The sequence below is a fragment of the Mobula hypostoma genome, chromosome 15, assembly GCF_963921235.1.
Source record: "Mobula hypostoma chromosome 15, sMobHyp1.1, whole genome shotgun sequence".
Taxonomy (NCBI): Eukaryota; Metazoa; Chordata; class Chondrichthyes; order Myliobatiformes; family Myliobatidae; genus Mobula; species Mobula hypostoma.
This window is the reverse complement of record NC_086111.1, coordinates 19799791-19811877: the sequence shown is the minus strand read 5'-3', so window position 1 is coordinate 19811877 and position 12087 is coordinate 19799791.

Genomic DNA, 12087 nt, shown 5'->3' with positions numbered 1-12087 from the left:
GATATTTCCGTTTCGTGTGTAGGGGCGTCGTCGACTTTTTGCACGTACGGGTCGGTAAAGAGTTTGTTGAATGGGGGGTGATTATATATAGGAATTATTTTAAATTATTTTATTTTTTAAAGTGCTATGGTTTATACTACATTGAATTATACCGAGGGGAAGTTAAGGACGGTGCGTCTGGCGCAATTTCAAGTGAATTTATTGAAATGTGTTGGAAATTGCTGAGATTAAACGAGACCCCTTTGCAGCTGTTAGTCCGAATTACACGGACATGACTAATAGTGAGCCCCCACAAAGCAATAATGACAGTAAAACTGTAATTAGTCATGGCTAAAATCAAAATTTGGTAAGTATTGTCTGTGCAATACGGACCATGTAACCTGCCTGCAGTAATAGGGCAATTACAAACAAGAGAAAGTCTGCAGATGATGGAAATCCGAAGCAACGCACGAAAAATGCTGGAGGAGCTCGGCAGGCCAGGCAGCGTCTATGGAAAAGAGTACAGTCTGTGTTTCGGGCTGAGACCCTTCATCAGGACTGGAAAAGAAGATGAGTCAGAGTTAGAGGGTGGGAGAGGGAAACGATAGGTGAAACTGGGGGTTGAAGTAAAGAGCTGGGAAGTTGTTTGGTGAAAGAGATACAGGGCTGGAGAAGGTGGAATAATAGAAGAGGACAGAATGCCATGGAACAAAGTAAAGAAGGAGGTGATGGGTAGGAAAGGAGATGATATAAAACAGGGAAAAGGGAATGGTGAAGGGGAAGAGGGTGCATTATTGGAAGTTTAAGAAATTGATATTCATGCCATCAGGTTGGAAGCTGCCCAGACAAGGTGTTGCTCTTCCAATTTGAGTGTAGCTTCATCAGGGCAGTAGAGGAGGCTGTGGACTGACATATGGGAAGTGAAATTAAAATGGGTAGCCACTGGAAGATCCTTCTTTTTCTGATGAATGGAGCATAGGTGCTCGGTGAAGTGGTTTTCCAAACTATGTTGGGAAAACAGTCGAGGTTAGCAGATATGAATTCAGTGGAACAGGAACAAGCGGAAACAATGGGTCTACCTAGACCGGCAGGTTTGTGGACCTTGGGTAGATTATAGAAACGGGAGGTGCGGGGTGAGGGAACTGAGGTTGGTGGCAGTAGATAGGAGATCCCCAGGGTTGTTAAGGTCAGTGATGGTGAGGGTGACAATAATAGGATACCAGTTTCTAGATTAAAGATTATATGTCATTCTTCAGTGCACAAGTGTAAAGGAGAACAAAATGATTGTTATTCTACATCCAAAGCAGCGTAAAAAGCATAGTGTAAAGAACATAACAACTCAGTAACTATAAAATCAATCCTATAAAATGCAATGTATGATGAACTCGTACATAGACTAAATAGAAACATAGAAAACCTACAGCACAATACAGGCCCTTTGGCCCACAAAGCTGTGCCGAACATGTCCTTACCTTAGAAATTACCTAGGGTTACCCAAAGCCCTCTATTTTTCTGAGCTCCATGTAGCTGTCCAGCAGTCTCTTAAAAGACCCTATCGTATCCGCCTCTACTACTGTCACCGGCAACCCATACCACGCATTCACCACTCTGCGTAAAAAAAACTTACCCCTGACATCTCCTCTGTATCTACTTACAAGCATCTTAAAACTATGCCCTCTCGTGCTAGCCATTTCAGCCCTGGGAGAAAGCCTCTGACTATCCACATGATCGATGCCTCTCATCACCTTTTACACCTCTATCAGGTCACCTCGCATCCTCCGTCACTCCAAGGAGAAAAGGCCAAGTTCACTCAACCTATTCTCATAAGGCATGCTCCCCAATCCAGGCAACATCCTTGTAAATCTCCTGTGCACCCTTTCTATGGTTTCCACATCCTTCCTGTAGTGAGGTGACCGGAACTGACCCCAAGTGGGGTCTGACCAGGGTCCTATATAGCTGCAACATTACCTCTCGGCTCCTAAACTCAATCCCACGATTGATGAAGGCCAATGCACCGTATGCTTTCTTAACCAGAGAGCCAACCTGCGCAGCAGCTTTGAGTGTCCTATAGACTCAGACCCCAAGATCCCTCTGATCCTCCACACTGCCAAGAGTCTTACCATTAATACTATATTCTGCCATCATATTTGACCTACCAAAATGAACCACCTCACACTTACCTGGGTTGTGTGTACATAAAGTGACACTAGGTGTTGTGTATGTGCTGGTGCAGTAGGTCAATGGTTGTTAAATAGTCTTTTTTTCCCTCAAGTTTTAAAGTATAAAGCCTGGAACATTTGTGAGTTTGTTTTGCATAACCACGTGAACTACTAAATCTGCAAAACTGATTAATGCATAGTTAGTTAAAGGTAGTCAAATAAGGTTTCCCTTTAAAAATAATGCTGGGAATATGTGAAAAGTCTGGGAAGGGTTTTCAAGATTAGTCAAATTGGAATTCAAAGATTGAAATGTAAATAACACACATCAAAGTTGCTGGTGAACGCAGCAGGCCAAGCAGCATCTCTAGGAAGAGGTGCAGTCGACGTTTCAGGCCGAGACCCTTCGTCAGGACTAACTGAAGGAAGAGTGAGTAAGGGATTTGAAAGCTGGAGGGGGAGGGGGAGATGCAAAATGATAGGAGAAGACAGGAGAGGGAGAGATAGAGCCAAGAGCTGGACAGGTGATAGGCAAAAGGGGATACGAGAGGATCATGGGACAGGAGGTCCGGGAAGAAAGACAAGGGGGGGGGACCCAGAGGATGGGCAAGAGGTATATTCAGAGGGACAGAGGGAGAAAAAGAAGAGTGAGAGAAAGAATGTGTGTATATAAATAAGTAACAGATGGGGTACGAGGGGGAGGTGGGGCCTTAGCGGAAGTTAGAGAAGTCGATGTTCATGCCATCAGGTTGGAGGCTACCCAGACGGAATATAAGGTGTTGTTCCTCCAACCTGAGTGTGGCTTCATCTTTACAGTAGAGGAGGCCGTGGATAGACATGTCAGAATGGGAATGGGGTGTGGAATTAAAATGTGTGGCCACTGGGAGATCCTGCTTTCTCTGGCGGACAGAGCGTAGATGTTCAGCAAAGCAGTCTCCCAGTCCCGAGTACACTTTCCATCCGTGCCGCGTTGAGTGTCAAGGTCGCAACTCGACCTCGTAAAACAAGTGGAAAAATACTGCGAGAAAATGTCTGTGTGAGGAGTGGCGCACCACACAGTCTCTCCCTCACTCCGCGGCTTGTAAAAGCCATGAAAAAGACATCATCACGGACGCACGCAGACACACATGCACAGACTCGCACGCACGCAGGCACACACCAAAAAAAAAGGAAATGTTATTTACTGGTGTAACCCCTTAATGCAGGTTAATGGAGTGGCTCAAGTTTGATCATTGCAACACTTCCCCTATTCATACTATCTAAATTAATGTAAAGCTTTAAATATCTTTATTGATTTAATCATCTCTTGTTCACAGTGTGGGGGGAAAGCATCCAGGCTTGTTGGCCAGTTAATTGTGTTTGCAGGCATAGCTAATCAGCATGTTTAGGGGTTTTATGCTAGAGTAAAATTAGTCTCTTGGTACATGGATTGTGTGGTATGATTAGAAAGAGAAAATGGATTTTGAGGTGACCAGAGACCTTTGAAATTGGCATCTGTTGCAGGGTGGGTTTCTAACAGGTCAATCAGTGGAATCTTGCTCCCACAATTTGGCCACTGATTCTTTGCTCTCTGTGGAAACTCTGCTGGTGATGTACATAAGTAGTTACACATCTAAGGAGTGCAGGAAACATTATTCAGATTCACTTATCATATGCACATTGAAACAAACAGTGTAATGTGCCACTTGCATTAACAACCAATAAGGATCTGCTTGGGCAGACCACAAGTGACTCCACATATTCTGACAACAACATAGCATGTCCACAAAGTTCAGCATAACAGCAGCAAGCAGCAAAACAACAGCTAAACAAGTCCCTTTGCTCCCTCCCACCCACTTACTCACACATACAATCAGTCCAGTGGATTTGCAGACTGTCAGCCTCCGACTACTCCGGTGTACTCACAGACCCAGGGATTCAGCCATAGGGTCTCAATTTCTGGACTTGTCGACGTCAGTATTTGATAGTCAGGCCTCAAACTTCAGACTTACTGATACTGGGAACCTGAAGCCAGACCTCGAATTGTGGACTTGCTGACCTAGGGGAATCACTGGCCCTTGTGCCTTCTGCCTGCATGGACCTCTGATCCTAGGACCCGCCGACCTGAGGGGGCCACAAGTCTTCATCCTCGCTCGTCTTTGTCCACAGCGATGCCAGCCCAACATCCATCCACTGAAGTTCTTTGTCACACGTCCATGTCACTGGTCTCGGAGCCTGGAGCGAGGGCCTAGACTCCAGCCTGACGTCTTAACTCCACTGTCCCTAAACATGAGCCTGACCCCTAACTCCACTCGCTGTCCCAAAACCATTCCTATGAACCTAACAAAATAACTAAATCTGAGCCACAATCTCGACAGAGACTGTAGCTTTGTGCTGTCTTGACTTGTAAATATTTTTGTCCTGTTCAATATACTGCTCTTGTGATGGCTAAATCTCAACAGAGAATTCTCAATTTCTAAAATGAATGGAAGTTTTACATTTGTTGTAGAATATGGGGCAGGGGAAGAGAACAAAATGTAGTTATTATCAATAAATGCCACAAATTACATCGGTGGTGCACAAGTGGAACAGGTCAAAAGCTTTAAGTTCCTCGGGGTCAATATCACAAATGACCTGACTTGGTCCAACCAAGCAGAGTTCACTGCCAAGAAGGCCCACCAGCGCCTTTACTTCCTGAGAAAACTAAAGAAATTTGGCCTGTCCCCTAAAACCCTCACTAATTTTTATAGATGCACCGTAGAAAGCATTCTTCTAGGGTGAATCACAACCTGGTATGGAAGTTGTCCTGTCCAGGACCGAAAGAAGCTACAGAAGATCGTGAACACGGCGCAGCACATCACAGAAACCAATCTTCCGTCCGTGGACTCACTTTACACTGCATACTGTTGGAGCAGTGCTGCCAGGATAACCAAGGACACGACCCACCCAGCCAACACACTTTTCGTCCCTCTTCCCTCCGGGAGAAGGCTCAGGAGCTTGAAGACTCGTATGGCCAAATTTGGGAACAGCTTCTTTCCAACTGTGATAAGACTGCTGAACGGATCCTGACCCGGATCTGGGCCGTACCCTCCAAATATCCGGACCTGCCTCTCGGTTTTTTTGCACTACCTTACTTTACATTTTTCTATTTTCAATTTATGATTTATAATTTAAAATTTTAATATTTACTGTTTTTTACTATTTTAAATATTTTTAATATTTAATATTTGTAATCCAGGGTGTGGGAAGCGCAGAATCAAATATCACTGTGATGATTGTACGTTCTAGTACCAATTGTTTGGCGACAATAAAGTAAAGTAAGTAAGTAAGTAAATGTTTAGACTAAACATAAAAGTTTAAATGTTTTAGGGGTAACCTGCACCAAATCTAACTTCTAATATACTTGTCCTCTTAATGTGAAGAATGTGGAACAGTGGCTCCAAATTCTGTAAGATGTAAATAGTTACAGCTTAGATAAAAATGAAAAGCCCATAAATCATATTTTTCCAGAATAGTGTTCAAGATAACACTGACAACAACAAACACAAGTAGTTCTAAATCTTGAAGCTTCAAATGATCAGTCACCATAAAAACTAATCATCAAACCCCTTGAAGAGGTGTAAATATTCTTTAATAAAGCCCCTGGCTGTCTGGTCCAACTTAATGGGGATGGCCTGGAGATCCTTGTTAAGTATTAAGGAATAATGAAATCAATGGATGGTGTATGTTTTAAAAAATTCTACCTATTGGTTTGGCTTGAGCTTAATTCTCAAGATACTCGTACTCTATCCCACGAGTTTATTCTGCTATTCGTGGCCAGAACACCCAATCCAGGGGCCTATCCTGGTGCTAAGATATTTTGCTATACTATTGACCCCACCTTTGTTAAAAAGCCGTTTATCGGTGGTATTAAAATGAGTGCCTTACTTTACAAATCAAATGAATCCCGCTGTTTTATTGAGTTTAACCCCAAGACCTGTTATCTTACAACGTTGTCTAGAATATTGTGGTTCTTGGACATGCCCTTGTGAGAATCACTCACAAGGGCAATGTCATCAGTGAAGGCCAAGCTAATGCACGACAGATCATCGGCAACAAGATAGAACAAGACGCAGTCCTAGTTAACAAACATAATCAAATGTTAAACAAAACACAGCAAAGCGGGTTACCTTGCTTAACCTCTCTTGAAATAGGGATTAACCCAGTTTTGGTCTTTCCATTATCAAACAAAGTGCGGAAGTCCTTTTATGTGTCTTAAATTAGGTTCACAAAATGGGCACCAACCCCTATCTCACCTAAGGCTTTAATGATGCCTTTGAAAGGTCTATAAAATCAACCAGTTCTTTATGGTTCTTCTTGATCCCATTATTCCTATTGCTTAATATTGCAATACTGTACTTTTGACTTAGTCGGGGTGATTGAGACAGATCCCTTCTGATGGACAAACACATCCATCAACTACTGGAGCAAAGTCTTCGAGAACAATATCAGAAGCATCAAACCAATGGTGATGGGACACCAGTTGTCCACAGATTTTAAATTTTCATTGCCTCAAAATTTCGGGATTAGCACAGTCCCTCTCTTTTTCATTAAAGAAAGTACTTAACTACTTCAATCCAAGAAGTAAAGAGAATTGACAATACATTGTTGTCCATACTGGAAACAGCATTCAGAGTAAATCTGTCTGGGCTAGCCATAGTATCTTTGTTAAAACTGACAATACCATTCAAAATCTCAGTCGCGGTAATGTATATCAGAAATTAAATGAACATCGTCAGCCTGTTCTAAACACGGGAGAACCCTGGAATATCTGTTTGATTGTTCAAGGCCACGACCTGAGAGTTACAATGGAGCTCAAGTTCTTCCAGGTTAATGGGGCATTCGACCTCAGCTGGAACCCCCCCCCCCCCGCCATTAATTCCCTGGCCTAGCCATCTAGGTATCTTCTATATCTCTCCTGCATTCTTTTAAAAGCACCCCTCTATGTGCAAACCTCTTCCTACGTTGGAACTGAAACCTGTTCCACTAATCTATGGTTCCTAGGCTGTATGGTTTTGATCTTATCTTTCCTAGCTAGGAAGGTGCTCTCTACATTTTCTAATACCTTAAAATACTTGATTTTACTGTCAGGACAAAAGAAGATCTACATCTCTCAAAAGTTGTCCTTAATAGTTTGTGTGCTTTCCTGTCTTTCATTGTTATTTTTATCTGGCCTGGTCTGCTCATGTCCCTGGCATTTCGTACTGTTCTCTGGGGTGTTACATTTGTACTCTTGTCGGTTGTCGGGGCACATTACTCTTCAAAGGACCTGTTCTTGCCATGCTCTAGCTACCACAGTTAGGTTTTCTTAATTGTCATGCACCAAGAGAGTGAGAAACATGTCCTGTATCCTGTTCATAGAGATCAAACCATTACACAGTGCATTGAGACAGAACAAGTTAAAACAATAATAATACAGAACAAAATGTAAAAGCCAGGGAGAAAGTGCAAGTAAACAATATCCAAAATCATAACGAGGTAGATTGTGAGGCGAAGAGGTCTGTTCACAAGTCAAATAACAGTGGAACAGAAGCTGGCTTTGAGCCTGGTGTAAATGCTTTTGGGCTTTTGTATTTTCTGCCTGATAGGAGAAAGAAGATGAGATGAATTAAAAATGCTGTTAATATGTCAACACATGTACCACGAGGGCAAGCCAAAAAAGGAAAGCAGAGGGCTTAACAGGATGATCACTGGAGTGAGTCGTGCACTGTGTGTTTTGGTTCATGAAGGATTTTCAGCTTCTGATGCATCACACTGTAATGGTACAAGTTGGTCCACAGAATTTGGGAAAGAGTTTGCAGCCTGGGGTAGCACATGCTCATAGGTGTCTGCCCCTGCTGCTTTAGCAGAGGAATCGGCATGTTCGTTACTTCCAAATACTTCATCACTTCTGTTGGTACGAGCCATGCACTTAATAATGACAATTGCAGAAGATTTGCAAACATTTCATAATGCAGTATTGGGGTCCCCAAAGAGGTGAGGAATCCATGTAGTCTCCATAACTGTCCAAACTCATGTGCGACTGCATGTAAGGACAACTGCCTCAGAAAACGGAAAGGCTTCCTTCTGGATTAGTAAAGGCAGCTTTTGCTGTCTGGCATAAGATGATAAACCATCAGTCCCAAGTCCCTTGAGCAATATGGTGGTGTTACATGAAGACTTACATGTGGGCTTACACTGCGCAGCATTTTAAAAGTCGGTCTGCATTAGCTGGTGATTTCATAGCAGTGACAATGCCTTTGGGACACCTGCAGAGGGTGCATCTAGTAAGAGAGAAAGACTTAACTGTGATAGTTTGAAAATAGCTTCCACACGGATTCCTCTTTCAAGTGATCCGAGCCTTCTGTGGAGTAATTTGCTGTGCAGTGGATTATGTATGTCACTTGATCCAATAGATCAACCTTTAAGAAACAGTCTCCCAATGCTTACTGACTCATAGCTCAGTGACAAATCAGAAGCTCAATTGTGGAAGAAATTACTCCAGTGCCGATTATGAAATCAAGCTGGTGTCCAATGTTACAGGTATTAACCCTCAACAATAATCTTCATTTCGGCACGGAGAGAATACCTGGGAAAAGAAGTCTATGGCCAGGCATTCCTCTTGATCCCAATGTAAACTCCATGTTTCTGACACGGTGTTATCAGTTTTGCGATGGTTGGTCTCCACAAAATCGGTGCTGTCTGTGTTCCCGAAATCCTCTTTTCTTACCTTTTACTTTATCAGATCAATCTGTAATCTTGATTTCATTGGCGCAGGCTCATTTGACCAACCTGTATCTGCTTTCATTGGCTCTGGTCCAAGTCTATAAGAAGTATTACTTGATAGCTCTTCCCCCCCCCCCCACCTGCCCCACATTCCAGACTTGTGCCCTGGATAATTCCCTTTGTTCTTTGCAATTCAGACTGGTTCAAACCAGTCTGGCCAAGTCAGCCAAACATTGCATCCAGGCCGCTTCAGATCACAGACTGTTCTTTCTACAAGCCTGTAGATTTAGATAACTAAATAAATAGCTTCTTATCTGGTAATGATCTCTGGGCAACACCACTTACATTCAAGGGATTGTCAAGCTCAGAACTTCACATCAGGTAGATTTCAGGTGTCCCAGCTGGCCATTGACACAGCGGCAGATCACTGTTTACCATGTAGATGCCTACACTTCTTGTGACATGAAAGGGACAGTGTGCAGTTCTGCTGTCGATAGAGCTGCTTAGATAATAAATTTACTCTGAACTTTGAACTTGATAATGAGAGCCACAGCCTAGAAGAAGGCAATGGCAAACCACTTCTATAGAAAAATTTGCCAAGAATAATCATGGTTACGGAAAGAGCATGATCGCCTACATCATATAACAGCACATAATGAATGAGCAAACAAGCTAGATTGAAAAATTTATAATTTGTAATAAAAAATACTATCAGACGAACAATTTTATAGAAACAAATTTTTACCTCGTTCTAACAATTTGTAAAAATAAAATTCGTATTAGATTCTGATTTTTTTGAAAGATTACTTAGCAAAATGTCAGAATATAGGATTTTTCATATCAAACAAACACAACTCAGAACACAGACGATGTTAGGCAGTCAGAACAATTGACATGTAAAATGGCAAAAGTAAAATCTTTTGACTAGAAGGCATTGGTTTTCAGCGGGCTGGCTGTTTATGAACAATAAACTACTGACTTCCATTCTATGTGTATTGTTACAATTTGTAACTGTTGTATCTTGAAACACTGACAATGTAAATATGTTGATGCTTTAAGATGTTTTAAAGTAAAGGTTGTGGTACATGTATTCAGAAAATTAACACAATTAATTACATGGTTCAAAATTATATTAGTGTAGATTTCAAAGTTACATTAGCATAATTTCATAATTGTATTAGGGTGATTTCAAAATTATTTTAACATTTTATAACAGAAAATTCCAGCTGTGCAGGAGCATCTCAGTTACTACATGTCTGTACACCCACAGCCAATTATATAGGGAAGTACCCCTGCATAAATAACTTCCACTGTGGACCTCCCCCACAGCTGGAGTGTAGAACAGATTGCAATGGTATGTCCAGTCGGTAGACGAGGGCAAGGAAGTGAAAAGTGTGCAGGAGCAGCCTGTACAAGAACTGCCTCGGTGTGTTGCGAAACTTAATAGGGGGTATCTTTTCAGGATGATTCATGTTATGTTGGTCCTTCTCCTGGGAGAAACCTCAGGGCTTGGGTCTCATGAGCATTTCCGGCTGAGTAGGAGCTAGTTCATCGGGTACCCCTGCACACTTCTGAGCTTCCACAATGGGATGGAGATAAGTCCCCTTATAGCCAGAGAAACTACCCTGCACTCATGCAGGAGCACCCTGACTGGATGTAACTAAACCCCAAACTGTGGGTTGAGAGCTCATGCCATCTCCAAGGGTGCCCAGCGTACAGGTCTCTTTGCAAGGTCCTGAGGGTGGACACCACCAACTGGGTATTAGACACACCAATATCGGACTGTGCTCTGCAATCATTTGATTCAGGATCGCAGGAGAGGCCCACTGTCTTGTGTGCCCCAGAAGAAGTCCACCACCTTCTTCTCAGTCCTGGACAGAAACAGTGTGCAGGACTAAAGTGACAAGCCGGTACCAGATCATGCAGGCTACCAGCTGACTTATGACCAACGTTCTTGCCCCAGTATAAAATAGCATCAAATAGGCAGAGACTTCCATCCTTAAGTCCCACCAGTTCACTAGCTAGGCCTCCTCAGTAGGAACTGAAATAGACTCCCTGAAAGAAGAGTTTCATGGTGCTCCACCCAAAGGGTCTTAGCCCCTCTGTCAGGGAGTCCATTCACTACTGAGCTACCAAAAGACCAACACAATTTTCTTAGTTGACTCTTGCAGAGGACACAGCTGGCAGTCTTGTATCCTCAACAGGGTCAGTGACCATGAGGAGGACATCCATATCAGGTTTGCGTCTAACCAACCCATCAACCTCTCACAGAGAAGGCACAAGAATGGCTCCACGCAAACAGAGTACAACTGCCCCAACATGGAGCACCCCTGATGCACCCCGCTCCCAAAGCGCAAGGGCGCTGCCAGGGACCCCGGACTTTAACAAGGCCATCTGCAGCAGCATACAACAATCAGACACAGGGTGGTCCAAGTCTGAATGTGTGCAGAGCTCCAAAAAGGTTCACATTGTCCACCCTGTCAATGATAGAGTCTGGCAAGAACAGAGTCTCATAACAGGAGTGCACTTCTGCAATAACTCTATCCAGATCTGTGACAGAGGAGTCATCTTCCGTCAGCAGCTCCACAAGCTGCCTGTGGAAGAAGGGTGAGAGGTTGTCCTGATCTTGTAGCATCTGGACCAGTGACCTCATAAATGCACCTCAGGACTTGACAAGCTGTAGGTGCCTCAGGGCTGCCTTCTTCCTCGGGCGCTCCTCCCAGAGGAGCAGATCGTCAGTGGCCGGCCCCAGCCAGAACTCAAGTTGAGCACATCTTTTTCAAGCCACTCGATCTCACATACCTGCCATTTACTCAATCCACATCCCACCAGAACCTCAGTGAGGGGAAACTCCCCTGTTCTTCCCTCCATGAGTCCAAAAATTGATGGAATAAATCCTGAAATTGGCCTACCTCCAGTAACCTGTTGTTGAAATGTTGGTACATGGACTCCATCCATGCAGGCAGCTGATTGACCTAATGGTGGTCTGAGCACACAACCAGCTGCATGGAGACCACTGACACTTGGGAGATGTGTGTCCTGGTGATATACAAATGATCAATCCATGAGCCTCCCCTCCTCCACTTCAGACCTCCTTGTGAAAGCGCAGGAATCAAACACCAACCAAGTCAAAGGAAACGAGCAGTTCCCTTAACATCCGCAGTGATGCTCGGTCACTCTGGGCACTGGAGTGACCCCTTTCCTCGATGGTGTAATGAAGTCACCCCCA